This window comes from Panthera tigris, chromosome B1 (genome assembly GCF_018350195.1).
Source record: "Panthera tigris isolate Pti1 chromosome B1, P.tigris_Pti1_mat1.1, whole genome shotgun sequence".
Classification (NCBI taxonomy): Eukaryota; Metazoa; Chordata; class Mammalia; order Carnivora; family Felidae; genus Panthera; species Panthera tigris.
This window is the reverse complement of record NC_056663.1, coordinates 17,461,465-17,482,246: the sequence shown is the minus strand read 5'-3', so window position 1 is coordinate 17,482,246 and position 20,782 is coordinate 17,461,465. Positions and strand designations below refer to the sequence as shown.

Below are 20,782 nucleotides of genomic sequence, written 5' to 3'. Positions count from 1 at the left end.
GTGCGTGCACATGTGCTCTCTCTAAAATTAAAAAAAAAAAAGTCTGCTTTTTGGTTCGACACTCCCTTTTTGCTTGTTTTGTTTCTTAATTTCCACATAGGAATGAAATCATAGAGTATTTGTCTTTCTCTGATTTATCTTGCTTCGTATGATAGTCTCTAGCTCCATCCACATTGTTGCAAATAGCAAGATTTCATTCTTTTTTATGGCTAAATATTTCATTGTATATATATATATACACTTTCTCTTTATTCACTCATCCATCGATGGACACTTCGGCTGCTTCCATAATTTGGCCACTATAAATAATGTTGCCATAAACATAGGCACGCATATGTCCCTTCGAATTTGTGTTTTTATTTCCTTTGGGTAAATATCCAGTAATGCAATTCCTGGATTGTAGGGTAGTTCTATTTTTAATTTTTGGAGGAACCTCCATTCCGTCTTCCACAGTGGCCGCACCAGCTTGCATTCCCAAAATGCACGAGGGTTCCTTTTTCTCCACATCCTCACCAACACCTATTGTTTCCTCCCATAACAATTTAATGTCGGTGCGTTGCGCAACGAAACTTATCTTCTTATCAATAAGCAACATCCAAACCTTAGTTGTCACTTCCTTCACAACAGAAAATAAAATGAATGGTCCCTCTAAAGCACCTGTATAGTACAGAAGACCATACCCCAGCCTACAGACCTGGAGGTGAAGCAGAACAGGAAAATGACCACATGTCTGGGCCAAGATCACAGGAGAGAAGACTGAAGCAAAAGTCCAGGTCAGGCCTCAGGGCCATGGACAGGGCCTTTGAAAGACAAGGGGTGAACCTTTGGCAAACAAACTGAATCTCCATTAGGAAGAAGTATCACTTAATGAGCAGTGATACCTTAAACTCAGACTTGCACCAAGTTTCACCAGAACTCACCAAGATCTGTCAAGAGGTTATTATGTCTCCAGTTTTACATCTGAATAAACTGGGGGCCGGTGGATGGAGTGATTTCCTTAAAGTCACACAGCCCATAAGTGCCAGAAACAAGATCTGAGCTTAGTTAGGCCGGACTGGTGGAAAAGTTAGGCTTTTCCCACGATGCCGTGTTGCTCAAATTTGGCTTCTCTGGTGATTAAATTCAGCTTCCATTCACAGACATTCCATTTCTATGTTCATCACCCCACATTTTACGATATTTATCAAGCTTAGGAAACGTGCACACGGATTGCATGGGAATGTTTCTTTTAAAGAGGCTGTTGTAGATAAAAAAGGTCTGTAACGTTTCCCTTGTTTGTTGACAGACTACACATAGATCCTTGTCGATTTGCAAATGTAATGCCATGTTCTAGAAACAATATGCAAATAGCATAATTCTTTTGGTTTTCCATCTTGTCGCCTTTATCCTTTAGCCCTATTCTGAAGTGTTCCTCTAGAACAGAACCAGGTGAGGGCCAGGCTCATGACGACGAGCCGAGCACAGGAGTATCTTCTGTGACACACTCATTGGGTTGGTCATGTCTTCTAGCATCCTTCTCCCAGTGGCTCTAGGAGCCTGGGCTGGGAGAGTGAGGGTACCGAAGAGCCAGCAGGTTCTTCAGATGAGGAAGCAGCACCCAGCCCTCCTTTTCAAGCAGCGAGCTTGCAGAGCCTTGGTGACCGGGTTAGAGAATTTAAACCTCAGCAATGCAGGCTTTTACTGCTTTTAAAAACACTGTGCCCATCTGTTGGCCTCATGCACAGGCAGCTGCATTAGGGCCTGAGTATCAACATTCTTAATGTCAAGGGGTTGTACAATTTTGCTTTTGTGACAAGAAGTCTTCAGGGCCATAATTAACAGAGTAGGGAATTTCAACCCAAATATTATAACTTCTTTAAAACTATGCCATCTGCTAGCCTTATGTCCTCAATTGAGCTAGAGTCCTTGAAAACAGCAGGAATAAAAAAAAAAATCACAAAACTTAATTTGTATTGCAGTAAGGTTTATTTCTGGGGGTGGGGTGGGTGCAGGATGGTGAGGAAGGAGGGGTGGGCATTGTTCACAATTTACAAAGGAAGCAAGCAGCGCTGTTATAATTGGGCTTTCATTCTGTTTTAAAATTGTTTCATTTTTCTCAGTAGAAGTAGAGTTATAGGTTGGGAGAACAGGATTTAATGTGATACAATTAGCAAAGTTATGCTTTTGTTATTTCTGTTTCCTTCTTCTCTTTCTCCCCTCTTCATCTCTTTCCAGCCTTCCCTCAGGGTTGCAACTGTGTTTTCCATATGTCATGTAGTAAGGTGGATAAGCCTCACACTGATAACTTCTTGTGACCAAGGTGGGAGAAAGTTCCAATAAAATGTCAAAAGCATAGAATCTAGCTATGTTACATGGGTATCCTTCCAGCCTTTTTTTCCATATATCTAGCTTTTTTCTTTCTTCCAGAATTGAGATCATACCAGAAGCATTTTTTAAGTTTATTTATTTATTTTGAGAGAGAGAGAGAACTAGGGGGGAGGGCAGAGGGAGGGGAGGACAGAGGATCTGAAATGGGTTCTGTGCTGACAGCAGAGAGCCCGATGCAGGGCTTGAACTCATGAACCATGGGATCACAGCCTGAACAGAAGTGGGATGCTTACTGGACTGAGCCACACAGACACCCCTACCGGAAGCATTTATTAAACCCCTATACCAGCAACTAAGAAATCAAAGATGCATAAGACATAGTCTCAGCCCCAGTGATAAACCAATTAATCGTTAAACAGATCTTTTCAACCTAGGGTGACAATGCTACAATTTAGGAGGGCCCAGGTTACCATAAATGAAAGAGCCATTGAGCCCAGGATAAACAATTCAAGAAAGACTTCCCAGAAGAAGTATCACCTGAACTAAAATTTGGAGTGGGTGTGGTGACAAAGGGTCAAGAGGGCATTCCAGATCAAAGGAAGAAGTTGGTCCTAGTGTAAGGGCCAATTGACAGTTATTCAGCATTGCTAGAGCAGGAAAGGCCAAGTTGGAGGCTCCAAGACCCAGCGGAGGCCAGGTCTAGAAAGCTGTGCTAGAGAGCTTAGATTTAATCTTTTAGAGAACAAAAGCATTTTAATATGGCATCACATTGCCATTTTGAGAGATGATACCAGGAGCAGAGTATGAAGTTTGGATTTGAGAGAGGACACGCCCGAGTCTGGAAGACCAGTCAGGAGATGAGAATTAATCCAAGTGGGCAGAAAAGAAAGTGAAAGGAATGGAGTCCAGACCATTTGGTGGCTGAATGGACTTAGTGATTATTGTTTGCATGTAAAAGTTGCAAGGGAAAGTGTTATCTCTAGATTACCACCGTGAGTGGGGTGATCATGATCTAATTCCTTTAGACAAAGCAGGACATGGAGTTCGTCTTGATTCAGGGAGGTGAGGCAAAACTGAGTTCACTTCTCTAGATTTCATATTTAAGGTATAATATACACAAGGCCAGAAAAAATGAAGCTTAAGTTCAAAAAGCGGGCGAGGGGGCACCTGGGTGGCTCAGTTGGTTCAGCATCTGGGTCTTAGTTTTGGCTCAGGTCAAGATCTCACAGTTCATAGGCTTGAGCCCCGCTTGGAATTCTCTCTCCCTTTCTCTCTGCCCCTCCCCGGCTCTCTCACTCTCTCTCAAAACAAATAAATAAAATTAAAAAAAAAAAAAAAAAGAGGGAGAGGGATAGAGGTGCAGGTGTAGAGTCTATCTGCACGTAAGTGAAAACCTTGACAGTGGGGGAAACGATCCAGAGTGTAGAGTGAGAAGAATTACAGACAGCAAGCCCTGGGCTCATGTTCCAGAAGCCTCCACAGGGTCGAATATTGTGGTCAACATGTTGAAGGGTCTCACTAAACACCTGTCTAGTCGTACATCAAAACATACCTGCACTCAAAGTACAATAGACAATTTATAAGTCACCCTGGGGTGCCTGGGTGGCTCAGTCAGTTGAGCATCTGATTCTTGATTTCGGCTCAGGTCATGATCTCACAGTTTAGTGAGTTTGAGCCCCACATTGGGCTCTTTCCTGGCAGTGCAGAACCTGCTTGAGATTCTCTCTCCCTCTCTCCCTCTCTCTCTGCTCCTCCCCTGCTCATGCTGTCTCTGTCTCTCTCAAAAATAAATAAACTTTAAAAGTTTTTTACAAAGTAGTAAGTTACCCTTTCCTAAGAGGTTACTGCTAGTGTTGATTACTTGAACAAATCCTTTCTTGAATAAATCTTTATTAAGCACTACAAGGAAGGTAACAGTTCAAGACACTGGGTGATGGTATGAATGCAATGGTTATATTGAAATATCTCTGTAGCAGACAGGATATAGCAGCAGTTTTCAGCTAGGGTGATTTTCCTCGCGGGAGACACTTGACAATATCTGGAGATATTTCCAGTTGTCACAACTGAGGGGGAAGTCATAACGGGACCTAGGGCATAGAACCAGAGATGCAGTTACACCTTCCACAATGCATAGCACGGCTCCCAACGACAAAGAATTAGTGGTTGCAAAATGTCAAGAGTTGAGACCCCTGGCGTGTAGTCACTGTTATGAGCTCCCTGAAGGCTTTCCATCCTTCCTCGGCCTCTCCCTTGGCTCTCCTCTCCTCCTACCTTCTCAGGATCCAGCAACTGAAGGGTTGACATCTGCCCTTAAAGGAGCCTGCAGGACTTTGTTCAGCTTTGTGGCTCGGGTCTCTTCTGCTTGGTCCATGTCCTCGCCTTATCAGTTGTTAAATATTGGGAATATTTTATAAATATTTATAAAATACTCATCAATAAGTTTACTAATTCATCTCAATGATGATATTGACTGAAATTACTTCCTTTAAGAAAGATCCAACCTTCCACCAAATACTATATATCACCAGAGAAATAAAGATTTGATGCACCAAGCAATTTGTGAGGAGTTGAGAAAACATAAATTAGCGGTAAGTAATGGCACAAGACAAAAATAATAATACAATTATTGCTAACACGGAGGACAGTCTGGAAAAACTTTGAGAAGTTTAAGAGGAAATGACCTGGGCCTCTTTGGTTTATCCCAAAGTATATTAAAGACTAGAGATGTGAACAATGTTAAAAAAAAAAAAAAAAAGATATTTTTAACATAGCAGGTGATCACAGGAAAGAAATTTCCTTCAACAGTTGTTGAGCCAATAATATTCCACCCTTCAACATTTATATAAGTTGCATTAAATGTGAGTTACAAATACTATTTGGATAAGCAGTGCATTTTTAGATACATTTTGATATAAACACTTAAAAAATGAAATATCCCAAAGAAATTACATAGCAAAGGAAGTCTGTTGTTTCTTTCAAAACATCTTCACATATTGACATGGTTAGTTGCTAAAGATAAACATAAATTATTAATCAGCCACCTACAGTGTTGCTTTCTGTTCTGTGCTACTGGGGATTCATAACCGAATTATGCTTATTAAAATGCACTGTAAATTAGAAAAACGGTTTTGTAAAGGCTTACAATTTCCATGGTCATACAACTTAAGACAGAGTAACATGCCTGTCAGTTTAACAGCCCTCAAAGTTCCCCTCCATCTCACCAGAGCCTACAGAGCTACATGGGTGGCATTAGCATCAAAGAAATTGCCCCCAAAGAATATCGGATTTTTTTAGCCAACGTCAGCGTCGTAACTATACACGGTTCACATAACGGAGAAGTGAGGGCCGCCTTCAGAATGTACTCCTTTTGTTACGTTATTTTCAGCAGGAAGACACCATCACCAAAAAATGAGGTCTGACCATCTTCCAGGTTAGATTTCAGCCAATGCTTGCCTGAAAGTGTCATTCAAGAATTGACATTAAAAATGAAATGAGGAGCACCTGGCTGGCTCACTCGGTTAAGTGTCCGACTCTTGACTTTGGCTCACGTCATGATCTCATAGCTTGTGGGTTCGAGCCCCACTTTGGGCTCTGTGCGGACAGCCCAGAGCCTGGAGCCTGCTTCAGATTCTGTGTCTCGCTCTCTCTCTCTGCCTCTCCTCTGCTCGTACTCTGTCTCTTTCTCTCAAAAATAAATAAAACATTAAAAAAATGTGTTTAAAAATCAAATGAAATAACAACCAAAGCGTTTTTAAAAAATGGAAGGTAAAAGGGGCATCTGGGTGGCTCAGTTGGTTAAGTGTCCGACTCTTGATTTCGACTCAGGTCAGGATCTCGCAGTTCCTGGGTTTGAGCCCCACATCAGGCTCTGTGCTGACAGTGTAGAGCCTGCTTGGGATTCTCTCCCTCGCTCTCTCTCCAAATGAATACTTTTTTTTTTTTTTTTTTTTTTTTGTAAGCATCAAATAAAAAGTTTTAAACAGCCTCTTTTCGCTGGGGCTCATCCACATGGCACTGGATGCGGGTGAGGTGGGGACTTCCTCAAGGTCAGAGATTCTCTGTGTTTCTTTTACTCTTCAGGTCCCTGAGAGAAGCCCCGGTGACAGGTGCTCCGTGCACACTTGGGGCTACGGTGGCTGCTGTGTGACAGCTGCCTTGAGAGTAATCATCTCTGGTAATCGGTTCCTTCAGCTGGTCACTTATAATTTTTCTTCAAAGTAACAGTCAATGCTCACCTGTCAACGTTAGCAAAAACCAAAAAAAAAAAAAAAAAAAAAGAAGTGAAAAACAGATATCTTTACTCTGAATGTCGTTGAGGAAATCAGATCTTTCCAACAGTGCAAGTTTGGTTTGGCACAAGAGAAACCCTTACGATAACACGATTTATGGCCATCTGAAACCCCCCCCCCCCCCCCCCCCCCCCGCTGAAATGGTCTGGATTTGTGGATTTGGCAGCCTTTTTCCTCGAGAAGCCAATCTTCATGTTAGCTTTAATTCCGTGTTCCCTCACTAAGTCCTGTATTATATGCAAGGCTCTGTTGACTACCACAAGTGGTTTGGCGTTTTGAACTTCCTCGTGGATGTCGGGATGTTGATCACAGGGCCGCAATGCATTGTGGGTGGTCTAAAGGCCAACGGCCCTGGAAATCAGGCAGGTAACACCAGGCTCTATCCCAGGGTGCCTGGATAAGAGCTGATCCCACTCCTGTCCAGGCAGTTCCTGAACCACACTAAAGGTTCAGATGCACTTCGAACAAAGGAGTCTGTAGTAAATGCTTACTAAATACTTGTTAAATAAATGAATTTCACCTTTTTTTAATTAAAAAAAAATTTTTTTTTATTTGAGAGAGAGAGAGAGCGGGCAAGCGGAAGAGAGGGTCAGAGGGAGAGAAAAAAGAGAATCCCAGGCGGGTTCTACGTGCAGCATGAGTGGGCTCAATGATGCTGGGATCATGACGTGAACTGAGTCAGGCACTCAACCGTCTGAGCCACCCCGGTGCCCCAGAATTTCATCCTTTTAAATTTAGAGGACTTTCACTTATTTTATAAGACACCTTAGAGTTAATGCATGCTATTGATTCACTTAATTCCCTTGAAATTTTAAGAAATTTACCCACATGCACGCACATACCCCCCCACACAAATCCAGGTGGAAAAGAATCTATTTTGTAGAAATGCTCTTGTTGGACCTTACAAATGATGGTTTCTATTGAGATGCAAAATTTTCATAATGGTTAGAGAAATCCAATTTCTCTAACGTTTCCGAGCTTCAAAAGACTTCAAATGTCTAAATCCTTTGAGTCTCAACTACTAAAAATGAACACTACCACCCACACACAGTCAGTGACTGGATATTTCTATGAGAATGAAAATTGGAGCTCACCTAAACTTTCATTGTTCAACACCTATTGAGAATCTGCTTCGTCAGATTTTCATTCCCTTTAATTCTGTTTCTTCATCTGTCTGGTGCAAATAATAAAACTACCCTGTGGCATAAGTTAGTTGTTAGGAGTAAATGAAACAGTGCATGCAAAGGAATGAGTGCATTTGTATTCACAAATTGAGTCTGAAAGCGGGAAGGACCCCAGACTTCTTTGGTTGAGAAATGAGAAAATTAAGCCTCAGAGAGGGTAAAGTGAAGAAAGTCACACAGCTTGTCAGGGGACGATCCAGAATCAAACCTGGATCTCAAGACACCCAGTCCAGTGCTATTTCCACAGAATTACACTACACTCTGAGCTAAACTAACTCTGAAATAATTAATAGTAAGTGTTGTGTCATAAAACCCCCCATAAAGTTCTTCCCTCCAGCTAGCCACTCAATGACAACAACAGCAACAACAAAATGTATCCTAGTTTGGATTGTAATGCAAGCCTCAACAGTGACTAATTTGATTTATTTTCCAGATTAGTTCCCATAGATGCTTTTCCAAATGCTTTTTCTACAGGCTTTCTCATGGAAATAGGAGCTAAATATGAACACTCATTAATCTTTTTCTTCTATCGGAGAAGAAATTTTAATAGAACTGCCAGCTATCACATCAGGCATCCTGAGTTCTTCCGCATTGTCTTCCCATCACTGAGATGGTGAGTCCTTGAGAATAACCTGCTGACCCGCTCTGGGAGAGCTGTCACAGGAAGCCGTGGGGCTGGGGTTGGGGGTGGCAGGGAGGCGGAAGCTGTCTCAGCTTCTCTACCCTTGCCTCTCCTTTCTTCCAAGGTCCTCTCTACCTGAATGATTCCCAAAGCTGGCCGACTCGTCGGAACCGCCTGGGGAGCTTGTATGTTTGTTTAAAAAGAACTGGTTCATGTATTTTAATTTTTTAGCCTTTTATTATAGACATTGTCAAACAAACCCAAAAGTCGACATCACGGTATAATGAATGCCACGTATTCCCACCTTGCCCCAACAAACCAGCCACCCTCTGTCCATATTTTCTCATCTATTCTTACCCAATTTTTTGCCCTCTTCTGGATTTCTTGAAAGCCAACTGCACTCACCACATCATCTCATGCACGGAGACAGTATATATAGCGAACAGGAAAGGACTCAAAAAAACAACGACAACCGCAGTCACAACGTCATGCTCATACTCGACAAGTTAGTGGTGAATCCATACTATCGTCTAACACCCAGCGTGTGTTCAGTTTTCCCAGGTTTTCTTTCAGATGTGTTTTTAGGCTGGTTTGTTTGAATCAAAATCCAAACAAGATCCCAAAAATGTATTTGGCTGACCTGTTTTCCAAACCTCTTTAAAGAGGTACTGTCTCCCTTGCCCACTTTCGTTTTCTCTAGCCTTGGTTTATTACCGCCTAGATCCATTATTCAACGAAAAGGTGCAAGATGAACATTCTCAAATTCTACTGTTCCTTCTGCATCTTATTTAGTTGTGGATTAATTAATTAATTTACTCATTCGTTGTCAGTTCCGCTGAGATAGAATTGACATACCACTCTGAACACATCTGAAGTGACATGCGGATATCGCAAAATGATCGCCACAGTACGTTTAGTCGAAACTCATTACCTCGTATATTCGTACATTTTTTTTTTCCTTGTGATGAGAACTTAGAGGGTCTACCCGCTCAGCAGCCTTCAAGTGTACCACCTAGCGGCGTTAACTGTGGTCATCATGTTGTACCTTCTATCCCCGGTACTTCTTTATCTCAGAGCTGACGCTGGACCTTTTGACCACCTTCACCCAATTCCGCCACCCCCATCCCTGCCTCCGGTGAGCGCAACTAATTTTTTGGAGTATCCCTATTAACTTGGGCATTTTTGTATTATATATTCGATGTGTCGCAATCCATTGCCCTGGTCCTTTTTGCTGCTGAAATGACCATGTCTTCGGCCAGCAGGCGTTCTCAAGCTGGCACTTGTGTCCTTTTGACAAGACCCAAGGTTGGCAGCTTCCTTACTTTCTGACACAAGATGCGCCAGAATCGTGTTCTTGACTGCCTGCCCTGTAGACCTGGCGTAGCAGACCCGGTTCATATGCCTCCCAGGACGTGCTTGGCCTTGGATTTTTGGCTTGGTGCTACTGAAGAACCTCCAACAGGCCAGGCTGGCATCCAGGCACGGAGAGGCTCCTGTTAGGACAGGCTACGTCCTAACTCCCTCTGTGGGCACACTGCCTCCACTGCTCCCAGTGTTCCAAGTCACCCATGGCACAGCCCCATAGCCCTTCATCGTACGCCTCGGGCTGCGTGCCTCCGCCCCCCCCACCTGCGCTTTTTACGTCATCACCAAAGTGCACCTGCTCAAGGCTGCAGCCTGTAGATGGTGGTGCCATAACTTCCCTACCGTGGCTCTGTCTCCCAGGCTGCCTGGAGGGCTCAGTAAGAGAACCAGGAACTCAGGCCAACTCTGACCAATGCAAGAAGGGAGAAGGGAAGGAGCTGGCAAGTTCTTTACCCTTCCTTCCCATTGACATTGTTCCAACACGCAGTTGTTCCATATGGCCTCTCAGAAGATGTCCCTCGTGGCGTAGAACTGCAGCTAACTGGTGATCCGCTATCTTGGATTTGCTTCCCTCCTTTTCTCCTTCTTTTCTGTTTGGCTTTTCTTCTTGCTTCCCGGGGTTGTAACACACACACACACACACACACACACACACATCAGTGAAGAGTTAGTTAGCGTGTAAGTTTTAGTGATAAAAATATATTAATATTTTAATAAATGCTAGCAAAACACTGTCAACTAAGAACACACAGAGGTCTTTGAAAGAAAACCTGTAAGAGGTTATCATTACAACAATTTCAGTTGGAAAGATCCCAGCTGCCAAAACAATGTTCTCCATACCGTGTACCTTGCAGTTCCATATCCTGCACCTTGAATAGGAGTCATGGTACGTACTTTGGATAAAAGGCATATACAGCCACGGAACACAAAATACTCTTAGCACAGCTACAAGGAAATCTTTTACAAATGCCAACTTGTAAATAAAACTCAAAATCGAGGGCTCAGTAGGGTTCATTCTGTAACTGGCTTGCTCTCCTGACAGACCCATAGAAGTTTTTAATACTTGTGCAAATCAATTTTTATATAATGTGATCACTTTTTGCATTTCTTGGTTTGCTTTGTCTTTAGCGCCTGCTTCCTGCTTTATACAATAGATAAAATGGACAATATCTAGCAGTGAGGAGCAAATCCAGAAGAGAAACGCTCAGGTGGTAGAGATTTGGGGGATTGTGGCCCTTGAATATAATAATAATTGTAAAAAAGTTTAAAAAGTAAAGGAATAAAAATAAAGATCTTCTGCCTTCCACCTGGAAAAATTCAGGTTTGGTAGGATCTGAGGTGGGGCCTGGAAAACTATGCTTCCCCAAAGCTCTCCAGATTATTCTGACAAGCTATATATTGAAGGCAACACTATACCCTTGCCTTCCTCCTGAAGGGAAGGGTAGGAGTGGGTGAAGTTTGGACAGAATCACACCCACCCCAGTTATTCTCTTTTCTTGTCTTCGCTTAAAACAAAAGGAGGGGAAATTGGGGTTCACATGTAATCTCTCAAAGCCTATCCAAGCTTTTCTACTGAATTCAAATCAAATCAAATTGTCCAGCCAAGGAAGTGAAACAGCACTCTAGAAACAGAAAATAACCGGTATTGCACACCATTAACACCACACGGCTTGATATCTGTCCATGTTTAACACACAAGGCCAATCCACAAGGTGTTTGTACCGCTTATTTCTATTGTTTTGGTTTTATTATAATCTGAGAATCTCAAAATCCCAGCCTCACTCATCTGCCACACACCAAAAGCTCCTGGACATAATGAGTCGTCAATGAAACAGTATTAAGGGAGGCTCTTTTCTTTAACAGGTATGTTTATCGTGCTAGAACAACTCGGACCGTGAAGGAACACAGGTAGAAGAGCACGTCCACTAGCTTTGTACCCATCGTCTACCTTTGTCACATCTTGACATCTAGTCCTATTTTTCTTTTTAAGAAACGGAACTTTTAGATACAGAAGCTTTCTATTCTCTACTCATCAATCTCATTCTCTTCACTCTTGTGTGAGATGTAACACTTTTCTGAGTTTAGAATTTATTATTCTAGTCACATTTTAATAGTTTCACTACATATATATCCGTAAGGAATATAGAACAGTATTTGGTGTTTTCTGAAATTTCTATACATTATATTATGCTGCACATAGTCTTTTGCAGCGAGGTTTTTTTTCAACCTTGTTTTGAAGATTTATATATTCACATCGATGGCGGTTGCTCACTCCATTTAACTTTTATTCCACCCTCCGAATATTTTACAATTTATTTATTCTTTTTAATGAATACTTAGATCGTTTCCAAATGTTGCTATTTAAACAATGCAACAGGGAACTGATACGCATTGGTCAGCTTTGGCTGGGATAACAAACAACCCCCAAATCTCAGAGGCTTACAACACAAAACATTTATTTTTCTGTCCACGGGTCGGTGGTTCGGCTACAGCTCCATCCTAAGACTGGGGCGGGAGAGAGCAGAGCGAAGGAGGAGGAAAAAAAGGGGCGGGCTGCTCTCTTCTCTCTGAGCATGCGCACTCCCTTTCCTGCCCTCCCAGCCAGAGCAAGAGCAGCCTCTGCACCTCCAGGGAACTTGTTAGAAATGCAGATTCTCAGGCCCCAGCCCAGACCTACTGAATCAGAAGCTCTGAGAGTGGAGTCCAGCAATCTGTGTTTCAACAAGCGCATGGTGGCTCGCTCCGATGCCTGATAAAGTTTGAGAACCACCCACACCAAAGAATAAAGGACTAACAACCATAAGTAACATCCTAGGGTAAGTTCTCTTTAATGTCCTTAAGGGAAGTGAATGGATAGATATTTATTAAACAGTGGGATTCTTTTTACATTACAGGTCGCATTATAAAGTATTGAAATTGTATAAATAGGAAACATGAAGAGAAACCAAGAGATGCTACACTATTTATCGACATATTTATAAATAATCTTGATGGATGTGATTACTGTGTGTATTGCTGTTGATTTATGGGAAGATTCTACTTTGATTTATGCTTTTGTTTTATTACAACTGACCTTTGTGTGATCCCATTTTGTGAGGGAGTTCTTTGATCAGAGTACTACAATATTAGTCTCTAAATGAATACTTCTACGGGAGTTCATTTTCTGGCTAATTTGCATCCAAATGGCCCTATCTGAAACACTGATAACAGGGCTAAAGATAGTTTAAAGACCCAAATCTTTGGAAGAAAGCGTATTAGAGTTCAGCATGAAGAGTTGTATTATGCTAGGAGATAAAATTTCCTATATAACAATTTCCTAATCTATGCCTTTTAAAGATATAAAACAGACTTTTAGGTTATTGCTCAAATAAGTAGAATTTGAATACACTTTACAACAGCTAATAGATAACAAATGTATCTTAAAAGGGAGAAAGTGGAAACCTGTATTTGAGGACATGCTACATTTCATACTTTTTCAGGTACTTACACGTGATACTTCAACAATCTGCTGGCTAAATATTATCACGTATCTGTTCAGATAAGAAAACTAGGGCTCTGAGCTGTGAAGTAACTCATCCCACGTCTGACTACAAATCTCATGCTCCTTCCCCTGTATCACTTGTATACTTCAGCAAAACGATATTTCCATGAAGGTTCCATGCATAATTACTGGGTAGATGCATTGAAAAAGGCGTCTGTGCACTTGGAAAGTGCAGTATAAATTTAGCCAACTAAGGGGTCAGAATCTGAGCCTAAACTAAAGTTAACTGGTTGGTAGTTTCATAGAATGCATAAAAACATTTACCACTTTTTGAAGTGGGTGTTTCAAATTAGCTATCTACATTTGGCTATGCAATCTTATCCAAAAATGAATTGATGCAGTCTGCCAAGATACTGATCACAATGGCACAGGTGGTTACGAAAAAGTTGCCTGATGAAAACAGCCAAGGATTCGTGGCCGCTCTCCTGGATGCTGTGTCTGCCTTGTTCCTTCTCAAGAAGTATCAGAATCAGAGCCGCTGTGTCCTCTTGTATGCAGCCTGTCGGAGGCAGCACAAGTGAAGGTGAAACTCAGCCATCAACACGCTGCAGTGTTCATAAGACTCTTGCTTTCCCATAGCTGGTTGTGAAACTGAAGTTTGACAGAATAAAGGGTTGAAATAAAATGCAATACCAAATAGGAGTTGTCTGTACAGTAGAGTTAAAAAACCAACTTTGCATCCATTTCAGAAGAACGTTAAACTTTTTTTTTAATTTTTAAATGTTTATCTTTAAGAGAGAGAGAGAGAGAGAGAGAGAGAACATGGGCAGGGGAGGGGCAGAGAGGGAGACACAGCATCCAAAGCATCCAGGCTCCCCCTGTCAGCACAGAGCCCGATGCAGGGCTTGAACCCACAAACCGTGAGATCATGACCTGAGCTGAAGTCGGACACTCAACTGACTGAGCCACCCAGGTGCCCCAGAAGAACATTAAACTTAACAGAGAAAGAGTTTAGGGCATCCTGAAGATTTTCAGAAATGAGTTTACTTGAACTGGAAGGCTAAGGTCTACCAAGAAGTTAGCCCTCTTCGAAGAAGCACTTACTGTATTTAAAACATGCACTGAAATAAAAACACTATTCAAAAATTATTATTCAACAGGAAGTTTCTGGTGCTAAAGGTAGTCGAGAATACATTCCCATTACTAAACCTGTCTAAAATGCATACACATTGTCTAAAGGCAAATTATATACATTTTTTACTTAAACAGGACATCTCAGAACTAAGATATTTCTGGGGAAATGGTTATCTTCATATATATATATACACACATATATATACATACATACATAAATATGTATATATATACATACATATGTATATATATATACATATATATACATACATACATAAATATGTATATATACATACATATGTATATATATACACATATATACATACATACATAAATATGTATATATACATACATAAATATGTATATATACATACATATATATATATGTATGTATATATATATAATATATGTAGATATACATACATATATACGTATATATGTATGTGTATATACATAATATATGTAGCATATTCTATATATCTTTATGTACATTTGTATTTATTATATTATATATCTCTTCTTTAGTTCAGACAAAATTTTGAAACCTCTCTGTTGTCTCTTCACAGTGAAAATAAACAAACCAAAGAAGACAAATGTACAAGTTCCAAAAAGAAAAATCAAAAAACCAAACAGAGGTAAGCCAGTTACTCTGGCGTCTGTAGTCAAGGTACTCAATTCACCTCCAGAATCTTTCGTTTCACATCCGAAATATGATCTCAGGGAGTCAGTGCCAAATGAAGCACAATGGAAACGCGCTTTATGGCTATTTCATCAAAATGCACTTTGCCTCAGAGAATCATTAAGAGACATGATTCAGGAGGCTTTCCAAAAAAATTAATAGTAATAATCAGAACGTGTTAAAAATGAAGAACTAGTAACTTCTGTCAAACTAAACATTGAACAATGAGCTTTTTGTTGGGTTTTCCGCACAGGTGCCCTGCCCCGTGCAGTAGGCGTTAAATATTGACCCCCTGGAAGATCGTCCATCCTAGGAGCTGACCAGGTGGCGATCTTGGAATATTAGGCTATCGATGATTTACGAGGTCATGACAAAACTCTAGTTTTTCATAGGATCATTTTTAGTCATTATCTAAGACGGATAGGGCATCAGAGAACCATTCCTTAAGCTCTCATAATGTCCTCCCAAGCACAATGGTGTCACCCACTTACACCGTTGCTTGTCACAATGCACTGAAAGGTAGACGTGGTGGCGGAGATCCCCTGAAGCCCCCTCTCCGATGGTAAATCCTGCAGGAAGATTAAAAGCATTTTTCTCCCCACTGTCACGGCTTCGGATTGGGGCATAGCCAACCCACAAAATCAACACGGTGAACGTCCAATAAGCTATGGAGCTGGAGCTGCTACACCCTGGCCTGCCTCTGCCCTGGTATCGCAACTGACGAGAGTCATTATCGCAGGCTGAAATTTGTCTTGCTTTGTTTTTCTCCCCTCACTCTGAGGTTTGGGAAGGGTGTGAGCTGTACAATCAGATGATGATGCCATTAACACAAATCTCTTCAATAGGAGCCTTCGGGTCATTAATCTCCAATAAAGTAATCTATTTAGGACATTGTTGAAATGGCCTTGGGTCACTCTGCATGATGGCATGAGGATCCCCTGAGACGCACCCCACATTAAATTCATGTGGAGGAAATGTTTTTCCCCTTGTCTCTGAGCTTCCCTCCTAACCTCTTCTATTTCTGTAGCGTTGGAGAATCCCACAAATCTCCGTCAGCCAGACTCAGACTGTGCTGGTTCCTCACATGATGGCAGAAAATGGGACAAGAACTCAGAACGTGTGTTGCTTGTGGCTGGAACCGTCGTCTCATTGTCAACTTTCATCTGCAGTTAGGGCTGCTAAGTGAAAGACGTGAGTTGGCAGGTACCTAACATCTTTCACCTGCTCCCCTTTTGCACTCAACTCTGTGCCCCGGAGATGGGGCCTTGCAGATGATATCACTGACCTTCCTTGCACTGGCAAGCCCCTTCTTTCTCAAGGTGGCCAAACCTGACTCTTTTCTTCCTGGTTCTTAGTAACCCCTCCCTTTCCTCCTCCCTTCGGGCTATATCATATTACAAAGTAATAGTTCTTAAAACACTGATACTGGCATAAAAATAGACCAATGGAACAGAATAGAAAGCTCAGAAATAAACCCAAGCATACAGCGTTAACTTTTTTTTTTAAGATTTTACTTTTAAGTCATCTCCATACCTAATGTGGGGCTCGAACCCACAACCCTGAGATCAAGAGTCCTACACTCCACCAACTGAGCCAGCCAGGTGCCCCAGTGTTAACTAATTTCCACCATGGGCACCTAGAATACACAGTGGGTTAAAGAGAGCCTCTTCAATAAATGGTGCTGGGAGAACTAGATTATCTACATGCAAAAGATGAAATTAAGACCCTTACACTGTAAACAAACATCTACTCAAAATGGGTCGAAGACTTAGACAAAATACCTGGGATGGGTAAAACTCCTTGAAGAAAATACGGGGGAACGCTTCTTGACATCGATCTTGGCTATGATTTTTTGGATATGACATGAAAAGCACAAGCAACAAAAGCAAAAATAAACAAAGGCTAGATCAAACTAAAAAGCTTATGGGAGCTGGGGCGCCTGAGTGGCTCAGTCAGTTAAGCAACCGATTCTTGATCACAGCACAGGTCGTGCTCTCGTGGTTTGTGGGATCGAGCCCCACGCTGCACTGTCAGCGCAGAGCCTGCTTAGGATTCTCTCTCTCCCTCTCTCTGCCCCTCCCCCACTGTGCACTCCCTTCCTCTCTCTAAATAAATAATTTTTTTTTTAAAGCTTCCGGGGCATCTGGGTAGCTCAGCTGGTTAAGCATCTGACATGTGATTTAGGCTCAGGTCATGATCGCAGAGTTTGAGCCTAGCTCATGTTGGGCTCTGTGCTGACAGTACAATGCCCACTTGGGACTCTCTCTCTCCCTCTCTCTCTTTGCCCCTGTTCCTCTCACTCTCTCTCTCTCTCTCTCTTCCTCAAAATAAACATAAAAAAAATACAAAGCATCTGCACATGAAAGAAAACAAAATGAAAAGGCAACCTACAGAATGGGAGAAAATATTTGTCAGCTATATATCTGGTTAGTGTACAAAATATATAAGGAACTCATACAACTTAATGGAAAGAATAGCAATGATAATAATAACATGGTTGAAAAATGGGCAGAAAACACGAATAGACATTTTTCCAAAGAAGACATCCACATGGCCAACAGACACATGAAAAGATGGTCTACGTAACTAATCACCAGGGGAATGCAAATCAAAACCACAGCGAGATATCAACTCACACTTGTTAGGATGGTCATTATCAAAAAGACAAAAGATAACAAATGTTGGTAAGGATGTGGAGAAAGAGAGGAATCCTTGTGCACTGTTGGTGGGAATGTAAATTGGTATAGTCACTATGGAAAACAGTATGGAGGTTTTCCTCCATAAAAAATTAAAAATAGAACTACCATATGATCCAACAATCTCTCTTCTAGGCATATAGCCAAAGCAAATTAAAACAATACTTCGAAGGGATATCTGCACTCCCACGTTTTTTGCAGCATTATTTGCAATAGCCACGGTATGGAAACAACTTCAGTCTCCATTGATGGATAAACGGATAAAGAAATGGTGGTATATATATATACATAAGGAGTGTCATTCAGCCTTTAAAAAGAAGGAGATCCTGCTACGTGCAACAACATGGATGAGACTGGAGGACATGATGCTAAGCGAAATAAGCCAGACACAGAAAGAAAAATACTGCATGATTTCACATACGTGTAGAATCTAGAAAAAGTCAAAAATCATAGAAGCAGAGAGTAGAATGATAGTTACAGAGAGATAGATGAGGAAAATGGGGAGATACTGGTCAAAGGGTCCAGAGTTTCCGTTATGTGGGATGAATAAATTCTAGCGATCTGATGTGCACCATGATGATTATAGGCATTAGTATTGTAGATTGGAGATCTGCTCAGAAAGTTGATCTCAGGAGCTACCCTTACCACACACACGCGAAAGGTAATTATGTGAGGAGATGACTATGTTGATTAGTTTGACTCTAGTAATAACTTTACTCCGCGTATGTAGATCAAAGCGTCACGTTGTACACAAGATACAGTTTTTACTAAAAAAAAATAAAAGTTCGACTGCTCTGGGCTTCAGGATGCTGCACTATCTATTGGGATTTCTGTAGGCTGATGGGTCTCCTGCTGGAATCACCTGAACGGTTCATTAAAGCAGATTGCTTAGCCCCCCGCAAGGGTTTTGGATTCAGGGGGTCTTGGGTACAGCCAAACTTGGCATTTCTAACGAGTTCCCAGGTGCTGGTGCTGCTCTGTGTGAGACCACGCTTTGAGAATCACCGCTCTGTACTGACGCCTCTGTTTACAAAGAATATAGGCAAATAGTGTGCAGTAATAGCTGCCAGGAAACCACGCCCAGCGTTGCCAACAGCTGGTTCGAGAGAGGTAATTAATAGGCCCGCTTGTGTCCGTTGGGGTCCCAACTGGAAACAGATGGCACATTTCAAATAGGGTAATTCCCTACAGCCAGTAAGTGAATGTGCAAAGCCCTGGGGTTTTGTACCAAAGACCTAAGCATACAGGTAAAAACAAAACAAAACAAAACACACACACACACACAAACAAACCACCTGAGCTCTGCCCATCTCCACACACAGTCATTTCAAACAGCTGACATAAGGCCAAGTTACGAGGTTATATCCGTCTGTCCCCTGGCCAAGAGGCCCAAGTAGGTATCCTAGCTGGGTACTCTGACATGTTTTTTTTTTTTCCAGAGAGCACCTGTTCCCGTTGACCTCTTGATCTCACTAATTTATCTTTCCTCAAAGCATGACACTTAGGAGTTAGGTGTCTAGGAAAGCCTTTTGTGATGTGGCAGACTTTTATCTATCTCCCTTCCTCTGAGCTGACCCATTTCTCTACCAACTACTGAACCAGCTAGCCTCACTTCAACACATGTGCCCGGGGTCATTTTATTTCTTTCCGTTCCTGAATTTGAGGTTATATCCATTCTTGCTACCTTCCATTTCTCCAAATACCTGTCAAAAGGTATTCAACAGACACATCGATAGCTTTAGGTCGCCCTAATTACTACAACGTTCTCTTTTTCCTGTTGTATCATTTTGGTATTACATATTTTTTTTTAATTAAAAAAAATTTTTTTTTAATGTTTATTTATTTTTGAGACAGAGAGAGACAGAGCATGAATGGGGGAGGGGCAGAGAGAGAGGGAGACACAGAATTGGAAGCAGGCTCCAGGCTCTGAACCATCAGCCCAGAGCCTGACGCGGGGCTCGAACTCACGAACCGTGAGATCGTGACCTGAGCTGAAGTCGGACGCTCAACCGACTGAGCCACCCAGGCGCCCCATATATATTTTTAATAATAACATATTAAAAGAAGAACTTACATAAGATATTTTTAAATTAATAAGCACAGAATGAATACAACAGACGAGGCACCCATTCCCTATTTCAGAACTAGAATATTCCTATGCCGGAATGTATCTCGCGATCCCATCCATCACCCTTCTCTCCTCAAGTAGCCATGATCCTTTTTAAAAGCAAATAGGCTTATACCTTATGCATATTTTCCCGCACAACATATTGTTTCGTTTTGCTGGATTTTGAACAAATTTTCTAGAATTTCTATTTCTTACCCCATATTCTATTCCTAAAAAGCATTCATATTGTTACGTGTAACAACAGTACATTTCATTTTCCCCATGAAAATTTCACAATGTGAAGATGGTGTAATTTATTTTTTCATTCTCTTGTGTGTGTGTGTGTTTCCAGTTTTTTGTTATTATGAACAAAGCTTCTATAAAATTTCAGGGCGCCTGACTAGCTCAGTCAGTGAAGCATGAGACTCTTGATTTTAGGGTCATGAGTTCAAGCCCCATGTGGGATGTAGAGATTACTTAAAAATAAAATCTTAAAAAAAAAAAAACTGCTATAAATTTTCTTATACGTATCACTCGGGTATGTGCCTCTTGGGTGTACTAAGCCTGGTGGAAATTGCTGGATTTTGAGGGGATATGCAGATTCATCTTCACGATTGTTCTCCCACATACGTGCATCAGTATAACAGTTGCATCCTACCAGTGCAGTGTAAGAGTTCAAGTTGAGCCACCTCTGATATGATCAGACATCTTAATTTCTGCCAGTATGATTTGGTTTTTTTTAATTTTTTTAATGTTCATTTTTTTTGAGAGAGAGAGAGAGAGAGACAGAGTAGGAGCGGGAGAGGGGCAGAGAGAGAGAGGGAGACACAGAATCCAAACTAGGCTCCGGTCTCCGAGCTGTCAGCACAGAGCCCGACATGGGGATCGAACTCACAAGCTGTGAGATCATGACCTGAG

General features: G+C 41.6%; 1 long non-coding RNA gene across 1 annotated transcript in view; it reads left to right on the top strand.

Moving 5' to 3' along the window:
* Positions 1-14,975, top strand: part of LOC122237846 — a 122,262-nt gene extending 107,287 nt beyond the window's left edge. The window contains exons 5-9 of the long non-coding RNA XR_006216520.1: positions 8,255-8,393; positions 8,527-8,587; positions 11,631-11,675; positions 12,369-12,583; positions 14,949-14,975. This is a non-coding gene — a long non-coding RNA (uncharacterized LOC122237846). The remainder of the gene's footprint in view (positions 1-8,254; positions 8,394-8,526; positions 8,588-11,630; positions 11,676-12,368; positions 12,584-14,948) is intronic.
* Positions 14,976-20,782: the final 5,807 nt, after the last annotated feature.